This window comes from Harmonia axyridis, chromosome X (genome assembly GCF_914767665.1).
Source record: "Harmonia axyridis chromosome X, icHarAxyr1.1, whole genome shotgun sequence".
Taxonomy (NCBI): domain Eukaryota; kingdom Metazoa; phylum Arthropoda; class Insecta; order Coleoptera; family Coccinellidae; genus Harmonia; species Harmonia axyridis.
The window spans coordinates 36,367,376-36,377,375 of NC_059508.1; the positions used below are offsets into that span (position 1 = coordinate 36,367,376).

A 10,000-nucleotide genomic window follows, 5' to 3' on the forward strand; every position below is an offset into this window, starting at 1 on the left:
TCTCGAACCACCCATCGCGCATCGAAAGTCGCATCTCTCGAACTCCGATCCGGAAATCGGCCGATGCATCACGTTAACTATTTCTTATATATCTAATATAATATACATGGAGACGGTAAGAATTCTTTTAATCGAAGATATACATATACTTCTCATCAATATCCAAAAGCTTATCGAAAAATAAATTACTCAACTTTTACGTGAAGAATCGTTCACCCAAACCTTATCCCCTATATATGTCAGGAGAACCCAAGGTTCCCCTCCAGACACGATTTAGCAAACTTTTCCCGATCGATCCGACCCACCGAGGCCGTCTCGACCGTCCGCTGCGCCTACTAGGGCCGATTTCTTCGGACTCCGATCAGAAAATATACCGATGCATGTCGTTAACACCTAGTCCGCCTCGTCCGATCTATCTAAACAGTCTCGACGCACCCAACACTCTTTCAAAGTCGGATTACTCGGACTCAATCTGAAAATGGACCGATGCATGACGTCAACACTTAGCCCGCCTCGTCTGATCTATCTAAGCCATCTCGACCCACCCAACACGCCTTCCAAGTCGGATCACTCGGACTTCGATCTGAAAATCTCCGGACTCATTTTTATGAATATCCCCAGTCAGTAAGAACGTTATTTCGCCAATATATACCAACAATAAACCATATTCCAATAGCTGAACCAAAAATATAATTCCCGATCCAAACGTTCTGCATCGCCCAACGCGACCACCTTCCCTATATATGTCAGGAGAGCACAGGGTTCCCCTCCAGACAACACTTACGCTCTATCCCCGACTCTCGGTCGATCGATAGGCCAGGTCAGCGGTGTCTGTTTCGGCCGAAGCTCGGACTTTGGTCAAAATGTTCCGATACAAAATTTGAACCAAGATAGATACAGATATGATTCCTTCTTAAATATACGTTGATTATCGAACAGAATATGGTAAATATTTTGCGATGACCGAGGATTTCATGAATTTTTTTTTTTTTTCGAAAAAATTTTCTATTATCGGAATTTCCTCAAATTTCATTTGGTTGCCTCCTAATGCTTATTAAAAATGATAACCAACAATCAGAATCATTATTTATCATTTATTTCAATTTTTATAATGAAAAACGTTCACGTCCTTTCGCGCCTCTCGATCGTCGTTTACGTGATGCATCGGTCAGCCCTAGTTTACGTGGTGCATCGGTAAGATCGAGTTCACGTTCTGCATCGGTCTGCCCGAGTTTACGTGGTGCATCGGTAAGATCGAGATTACGTGGTGCATCGGTAAGATCGAGATTACGTGGTGCATCGGTAAGATCGAGTTCACGTTCTGCATCGGTCTGCCTGAGTTTACGTGGTGCATCGGTATGATCGAGTTTACGTTCTGCATCGGTGTGATCTAGTTTACGTTGTGCATCGGTAAGATCGAGATTACGTGAAGCATCGGTATGATCGAGTTTACGTTCTGCATCGGTCTGGACTCTGAGATATATTTTCGACGTGAAAATGTTCCGATACAACTTTTGAACCAGGATAGTTAGAGAGATGATTTTTTCTGGGATGTACGTTGATTGGGGAATGGATTGTGGAAAATAACTTGCCATGACCGAGGTGTTCTCGAATTTTTTTTTTTTTTCGAAAAATATTTTCTGATTTTGGATTTCACTCAAATTTGATTTCGTTGCCTTCTAATGTGTTCTAAAAGAGTAAATCAGTAATCAGAATCGAAAAATATTTTTCGGATTTTTTTTTTTTTGAAAAAAAATTTTCTGATTTTGGAATTTCCTCAAATTTGATTTGGTTGCCTTCTAATGTGTTTTTAAAGCGTAAATCAGTAATCAGAATCAATATTCATTGTCGACTTTAATTTTTATAAGGAAAAATGTTCACGTCCTTAAACGCCTCCCCATCATTAGCCCGAGTCCAAGTCGATGTCAGTCCCGAGCGGACGGTGTCAGATACTACCTATCGCCCCGGTCTGGACTTGGCGAGGTATTTCGACGTGAAATGTTCCGATACAACTTTTGAACCAGGATAGTTAGAGAGATGATTTCTTCTATGTTGTACGTTGATTGTGGAATGGATTGTGGGAAATAACTTGCCATGACCCAGGTGTTCTTGAATTTTTTTTTTTTTCGAAAAAAATTTTCTGATCTTGAAATTTCCTCAAATCTGATTGCGTTGCCTTCTAATGTGTACTAAAAGAGTAAATCAGTAATCAGAATCAATATTCATTGTCGACTTTAATTTTTATAAGGAAAAATGTTCACGTCCTTAAACGCCTCTCCATCGTTACCCCGACTCCAAGACGATGTTAGACCGGAGCGGACGGTGTCAAATGCGACCGATCTCCCCGGTCTGGACTTAGCGAGATATTCCGACGTGAAATGTTCCGATACAAAAATTTAACTGTGATAGTTAGAGAGATGGTTCCTTTTGTGATGTACGTTGATTGTGTAATAGAATATGGAAATAAACTTGAGATGACCGAGGTCTTCTGGGATTTTTTTTTTTTTTCGAAAAATATTTTTCGATTTCGGAAATCCCTCAAATTTCATTGAGATATGTCCTAATGTGTTCTTAAAACTTAAATCAACAATCAGAATTAATATCCAAAAGTTATTTCATTTTTTATAAGGAAAAACGTTCACGTCCTTTCCGCTCCCAAAAAGTGAGATATCATAGAAAATATCGCTATATTTGTTGTTTACGGCCATACCACGCTGAAATTGCCAGTTCTCGTCAGAACACTGAAGCCAAGCAGCGTCGGGCGCGGTTAGTACTTGGATGGGTGACCGCTTGGGAACACCGCGTGCTGTAAGCTTTTTTTTTACGTTCTGCATCGGTCTGCCGAGATAACGTGGTGCATCGGTATGATCGAGTTTACGTTCTGCATCGGTAAGATCGAGATTACGTGATGCATCGGTAAGATTGAGATTACGTGGTGCATCGGTAAGATCGAGTTTACGTGGTGCATCGGTAAGATCCAATTCACGTTCTGCATCGGTAAGATCCAGTTCACGTGGTGCATCGGTAAGATCGAGATTACGTGGTGCATCGGTAAGATCGAGTTTACGTGGTGCATCGGTAAGATCCAATTCACGTTCTGCATCGGTAAGATCCAGTTCACGTGGTGCATCGGTAAGATTGAGATTACGTGGTGCATCGGTAAGATCGAGTTTACGTGGTGCATCGGTAAGATCCAATTCACGTTCTGCATCGGTAAGATCCAGTTCACGTGGTGCATCGGTAAGATTGAGATTACGTGGTGCATCGGTAAGATCGAGTTTACGTGGTGCATCGGTAAGATCCAATTCACGTTCTGCATCGGTAAGATCCAGTTCACGTGGTGCATCGGTAAGATCGAGATTACGTGGTGCATCGGTAAGATCGAGTTTACGTGGTGCATCGGTAAGATCCAATTCACGTTCTGCATCGGTAAGATCCAGTTCACGTGGTGCATCGGTAAGATTGAGATTACGTGGTGCATCGGTAAGATCCAGTTCACGTGGTGCATCGGTAAGATGGAGATTACGTGGTGCATCGGTAAGATCGAGATTACGTGGTGCATCGGTAAGATCTACTTTACGTTCTGCATCGGTCTGCCCTTGTTTACGTGGTGCATCGGTAAGATCGAGATTACGTGAAGCATCGGTATGATCGAGTTTACGTTCTGCATCGGTCTGCCCGATATTACGTGGTGCATCGGTCTGCCCTAGTTTACGTGGTGCATCGGTTTGGACTTAGAGATATATTTTCGACGTGAAAATGTTCCGATACAACTTTTGAACCAGGATAGTTAGAGAGATGATTTTTTCTGGGATGTACGTGGATCGGGGAATGGATTGTGGGAAATAACTTGCCATGACCGAGGTGTCCTCGAATTTTTTTTTTTTTCGAAAAAAATTTTCTGATTGTGGAATTTTCTCAAATTTGATTTGGTTGCCTCCTAATGTGTTCTAAAAGAGTAAATCAGTAATCGGAATCGAAAAATATTTTTCGGATTTTTTTTTTTTTCGAAAAAAATTTTCTGATCGTGGAATTTCCTCAAATTCGATTTGGTTGCCTTCTAATGTGTTTTTAAAGCGTAAATCAGTAATCAGAATCAATATTCATTGTCGACTTTAATTTTTATAAGGAAAAATGTTCACGTCCTTAAACGCCTCCCCATCATCAGCCCGAGTCCAAGTCGATGTCAGTCCCGAGCGGACGGTGTCAGATACTACCTATCGCCGAGGTCTGGACTTGGCGAGATATTACGACGTGAAATGTTCCGATACAACTTTTGAACCAGGATAGTTAGAGAGATGATTTCTTCTATGTTGTACGTTGATTGTGGAATGAAATACGGAAAATAACTCGCCATGACCGAGGTGATTACGATTTTTTTTTTTTTTCGAAAAAAATTTTCTGATCGTGGAATTTTCTCAAATTTGATTTGGTTGCCTCCTTATATGTTCTAGTAGCGATAATCAACAATCAGAATCAAAATCCATGGTCGGGTTTGATTTTTATAAGGAAAAATGTTCACGTCCTTTTTTACAACCCCGACTCATTGACGATGTTAGAACCGAGCCGGCGGTGTCAGATACGACCGATCGCCCCGGTCCCGATCGTCATTTACGTTGTGCATCGGTCTGCCCGAGATTACGTGGTGCATCGGTATGATCGAGTTTACGTGGTGCATCGGTAAGATCCAATTCACGTTCTGCATCGGTAAGATCCAATTCACGTTCTGCATCGGTAAGATCCAGTTCACGTGGTGCATCGGTAAGATGGAGATTACGTGGTGCATCGGTAAGATCGAGATTACGTGGTGCATCGGTAAGATCTACTTTACGTTCTGCATCGGTCTGCCCTTGTTTACGTGGTGCATCGGTAAGATCGAGATTACGTGAAGCATCGGTATGATCGAGTTTACGTTCTGCATCGGTCTGCCCGATATTACGTGGTGCATCGGTCTGCCCTAGTTTACGTGGTGCATCGGTTTGGACTTAGAGATATATTTTCGACGTGAAAATGTTCCGATACAACTTTTGAACCAGGATAGTTAGAGAGATGATTTTTTCTGGGATGTACGTGGATCGGGGAATGGATTGTGGGAAATAACTTGCCATGACCGAGGTGTCCTCGAATTTTTTTTTTTTTCGAAAAAAATTTTCTGATTGTGGAATTTTCTCAAATTTGATTTGGTTGCCTCCTAATGTGTTCTAAAAGAGTAAATCAGTAATCGGAATCGAAAAATATTTTTCGGATTTTTTTTTTTTTCGAAAAAAATTTTCTGATCGTGGAATTTCCTCAAATTCGATTTGGTTGCCTTCTAATGTGTTTTTAAAGCGTAAATCAGTAATCAGAATCAATATTCATTGTCGACTTTAATTTTTATAAGGAAAAATGTTCACGTCCTTAAACGCCTCCCCATCATCAGCCCGAGTCCAAGTCGATGTCAGTCCCGAGCGGACGGTGTCAGATACTACCTATCGCCGAGGTCTGGACTTGGCGAGATATTACGACGTGAAATGTTCCGATACAACTTTTGAACCAGGATAGTTAGAGAGATGATTTCTTCTATGTTGTACGTTGATTGTGGAATGAAATACGGAAAATAACTCGCCATGACCGAGGTGATTACGATTTTTTTTTTTTTTCGAAAAAAATTTTCTGATCGTGGAATTTTCTCAAATTTGATTTGGTTGCCTCCTTATATGTTCTAGTAGCGATAATCAACAATCAGAATCAAAATCCATGGTCGGGTTTGATTTTTATAAGGAAAAATGTTCACGTCCTTTTTTACAACCCCGACTCATTGACGATGTTAGAACCGAGCCGGCGGTGTCAGATACGACCGATCGCCCCGGTCCCGATCGTCATTTACGTTGTGCATCGGTCTGCCCGAGATTACGTGGTGCATCGGTATGATCGAGTTTACGTGGTGCATCGGTAAGATCCAATTCACGTTCTGCATCGGTAAGATCCAATTCACGTTCTGCATCGGTAAGATCCAGTTCACGTGGTGCATCGGTAAGATGGAGATTACGTGGTGCATCGGTAAGATCGAGATTACGTGGTGCATCGGTAAGATCTACTTTACGTTCTGCATCGGTCTGCCCTTGTTTACGTGGTGCATCGGTAAGATCGAGATTACGTGAAGCATCGGTATGATCGAGTTTACGTTCTGCATCGGTCTGCCCGATATTACGTGGTGCATCGGTCTGCCCTAGTTTACGTGGTGCATCGGTTTGGACTTAGAGATATATTTTCGACGTGAAAATGTTCCGATACAACTTTTGAACCAGGATAGTTAGAGAGATGATTTTTTCTGGGATGTACGTGGATCGGGGAATGGATTGTGGGAAATAACTTGCCATGACCGAGGTGTCCTCGAATTTTTTTTTTTTTCGAAAAAAATTTTCTGATTGTGGAATTTTCTCAAATTTGATTTGGTTGCCTCCTAATGTGTTCTAAAAGAGTAAATCAGTAATCGGAATCGAAAAATATTTTTCGGATTTTTTTTTTTTTCGAAAAAAATTTTCTGATCGTGGAATTTCCTCAAATTCGATTTGGTTGCCTTCTAATGTGTTTTTAAAGCGTAAATCAGTAATCAGAATCAATATTCATTGTCGACTTTAATTTTTATAAGGAAAAATGTTCACGTCCTTAAACGCCTCCCCATCATCAGCCCGAGTCCAAGTCGATGTCAGTCCCGAGCGGACGGTGTCAGATACTACCTATCGCCGAGGTCTGGACTTGGCGAGATATTACGACGTGAAATGTTCCGATACAACTTTTGAACCAGGATAGTTAGAGAGATGATTTCTTCTATGTTGTACGTTGATTGTGGAATGAAATACGTAAAATAACTCGCCATGACCGAGGTGATTACGATTTTTTTTTTTTTTCGAAAAAAATTTTCTGATCGTGGAATTTTCTCAAATTTGATTTGGTTGCCTCCTTATATGTTCTAGTAGCGATAATCAACAATCAGAATCAAAATCCATGGTCGGGTTTGATTTTTATAAGGAAAAATGTTCACGTCCTTTTTTACAACCCCGACTCATTGACGATGTTAGAACCGAGCCGGCGGTGTCAGATACGACCGATCGCCCCGGTCCCGATCGTCATTTACGTTGTGCATCGGTCTGCCCGAGATTACGTGGTGCATCGGTATGATCGAGTTTACGTGGTGCATCGGTAAGATCCAATTCACGTTCTGCATCGGTAAGATCCAATTCACGTTCTGCATCGGTAAGATCCAGTTCACGTGGTGCATCGGTAAGATGGAGATTACGTGGTGCATCGGTAAGATCGAGATTACGTGGTGCATCGGTAAGATCTACTTTACGTTCTGCATCGGTCTGCCCTTGTTTACGTGGTGCATCGGTAAGATCGAGATTACGTGAAGCATCGGTATGATCGAGTTTACGTTCTGCATCGGTCTGCCCGATATTACGTGGTGCATCGGTCTGCCCTAGTTTACGTGGTGCATCGGTTTGGACTTAGAGATATATTTTCGACGTGAAAATGTTCCGATACAACTTTTGAACCAGGATAGTTAGAGAGATGATTTTTTCTGGGATGTACGTGGATCGGGGAATGGATTGTGGGAAATAACTTGCCATGACCGAGGTGTCCTCGAATTTTTTTTTTTTTCGAAAAAAATTTTCTGATTGTGGAATTTTCTCAAATTTGATTTGGTTGCCTCCTAATGTGTTCTAAAAGAGTAAATCAGTAATCGGAATCGAAAAATATTTTTCGGATTTTTTTTTTTTTCGAAAAAAATTTTCTGATCGTGGAATTTCCTCAAATTCGATTTGGTTGCCTTCTAATGTGTTTTTAAAGCGTAAATCAGTAATCAGAATCAATATTCATTGTCGACTTTAATTTTTATAAGGAAAAATGTTCACGTCCTTAAACGCCTCCCCATCATCAGCCCGAGTCCAAGTCGATGTCAGTCCCGAGCGGACGGTGTCAGATACTACCTATCGCCGAGGTCTGGACTTGGCGAGATATTACGACGTGAAATGTTCCGATACAACTTTTGAACCAGGATAGTTAGAGAGATGATTTCTTCTATGTTGTACGTTGATTGTGGAATGAAATACGGAAAATAACTCGCCATGACCGAGGTGATTACGATTTTTTTTTTTTTTCGAAAAAAATTTTCTGATCGTGGAATTTTCTCAAATTTGATTTGGTTGCCTCCTTATATGTTCTAGTAGCGATAATCAACAATCAGAATCAAAATCCATGGTCGGGTTTGATTTTTATAAGGAAAAATGTTCACGTCCTTTTTTACAACCCCGACTCATTGACGATGTTAGAACCGAGCCGGCGGTGTCAGATACGACCGATCGCCCCGGTCCCGATCGTCATTTACGTTGTGCATCGGTCTGCCCGAGATTACGTGGTGCATCGGTCTGGACTTAGAGATATATTTTCGACGTGAAAATGTTCCGATACAACTTTTGAACTAGGATAGTTAGAGAGATGATTTTTTCTGGGATGTACGTTGATTGGGGAATGGATTGTGGGAAATAACTTGCCATGACCGAGGTGTTCTCGAATTTTTTTTTTTTTTTCGAAAAAAATTTTCTGATTGTGGAATTTTCTCAAATTTGATTTGGTTGCCTCCTAATGTGTTCTAATAGCGATAATCAACAATCAGAATCAAAATCCATGGTCGGGTTTGATTTTTATAAGGAATAATGTTCACGTCCTTTTTCGCCTATGTTCTTTTTCGACGTGAAAAGTTCCGATACAACTTTTGAACCAGGATAGTTAGAGAGATGATTTTTTCTGGGATGTATGTTGATTGACGTACGAAACTTGGAAAAAAAATAGAAAAGACCGAGGTACTCTAGAAAAAAAATTTATTGAAAATATTTTTTTGATTTCGGAATTAATTCGAAATTCATTCAGATGTCTTCTATCAATATCGCGAAAGAAAAATCAATAATCAGAATCGATATTCATCTAAGATTATTTCCTTTTGGATTGTGTTAACATTCGGTACGATCTTGTCTACGTGATGCATCGGTTTGTTTCTCGGCTCTTGTGAGCAAGTTGGACACTCGAGACGGCCTCCATCGATCGGATTAGGCGGGCTTTAATGTTAACGTGCTGTATCGGTGTGATCTTGTTTACGTCATGCATCGGTATAGCTTTAAATCGCGCCGTAAAGTCGTTCACGTCATGCATCGGTATCTTAAATCGCGCCGAAAAGTCGTTCACGTCATGCATCGGTATCTTAAATCGCGCCGTAAAGTCGTTCACGTCATGCATCGGTATCTTAAATCGAGCCGAAAAGTCGTTCACGTCATGCATCGGTGGCACAAAAAAAAGACGCCGATGCATGACGTGAGCCGACTTTTCGGCGCGATTTAAGATACCGATGCATGACGTGAACGACTTTACGGCGCGATTTAAGATACCGATGCATGACGTGAACCGACTTTTCGGCATGAAGTCAGCTAAAATTATCGTGTGCATCTTGGGTCGGTCCACGTACCGTAGATCAGAGAGGGACGACGTACATACATCGGATACATTTGTATCCAACAAGTTACGATCGTCGTCTGATCCAGCGGTAATCGGACCTACTCTCGTGAATTTATTTTGCCCCTTGAATAATTTTGTACCGATGCACGACGTGAAGTCGACTTTTCGGCATGGTTTAAGCTAAAATTATCGTGTGCATCTTGGGTAGGCCCACTTACTACAGATCAGAGAGGGACGACGTACATACATCGGATACATTCGTATCCAACAAGTTACAATCGTCGTCTGATCCAGCGGTAATCGGACCTACTCTCGTGAATTTATTTTGCCCCTTGAATAACTTTGTACCGATGCACGACGTGAAGTCGACTTTCCGGCATGGTTTAAGCTAAAATTATCGTGTGCATCTTTCATTTTACTCATCACATAGTCTGATGCATTTGATGACATTTACCCTTGTGAGTTATTCGTATTTCTCTCTCATGTCCGATTTCGTCAAACATATCTACCT

The 10,000-nt window shown here is 41.2% G+C and overlaps 1 non-coding gene across 1 annotated transcript; it reads left to right on the top strand.

Moving 5' to 3' along the window:
* Nucleotides 1-2,696: 2,696 nt before the first annotated feature.
* Nucleotides 2,697-2,815, top strand: LOC123688356. Its single transcript, XR_006749883.1, has one exon. It is a non-coding gene; the product is annotated as a 5S ribosomal RNA (ribosomal RNA).
* Nucleotides 2,816-10,000: the final 7,185 nt, after the last annotated feature.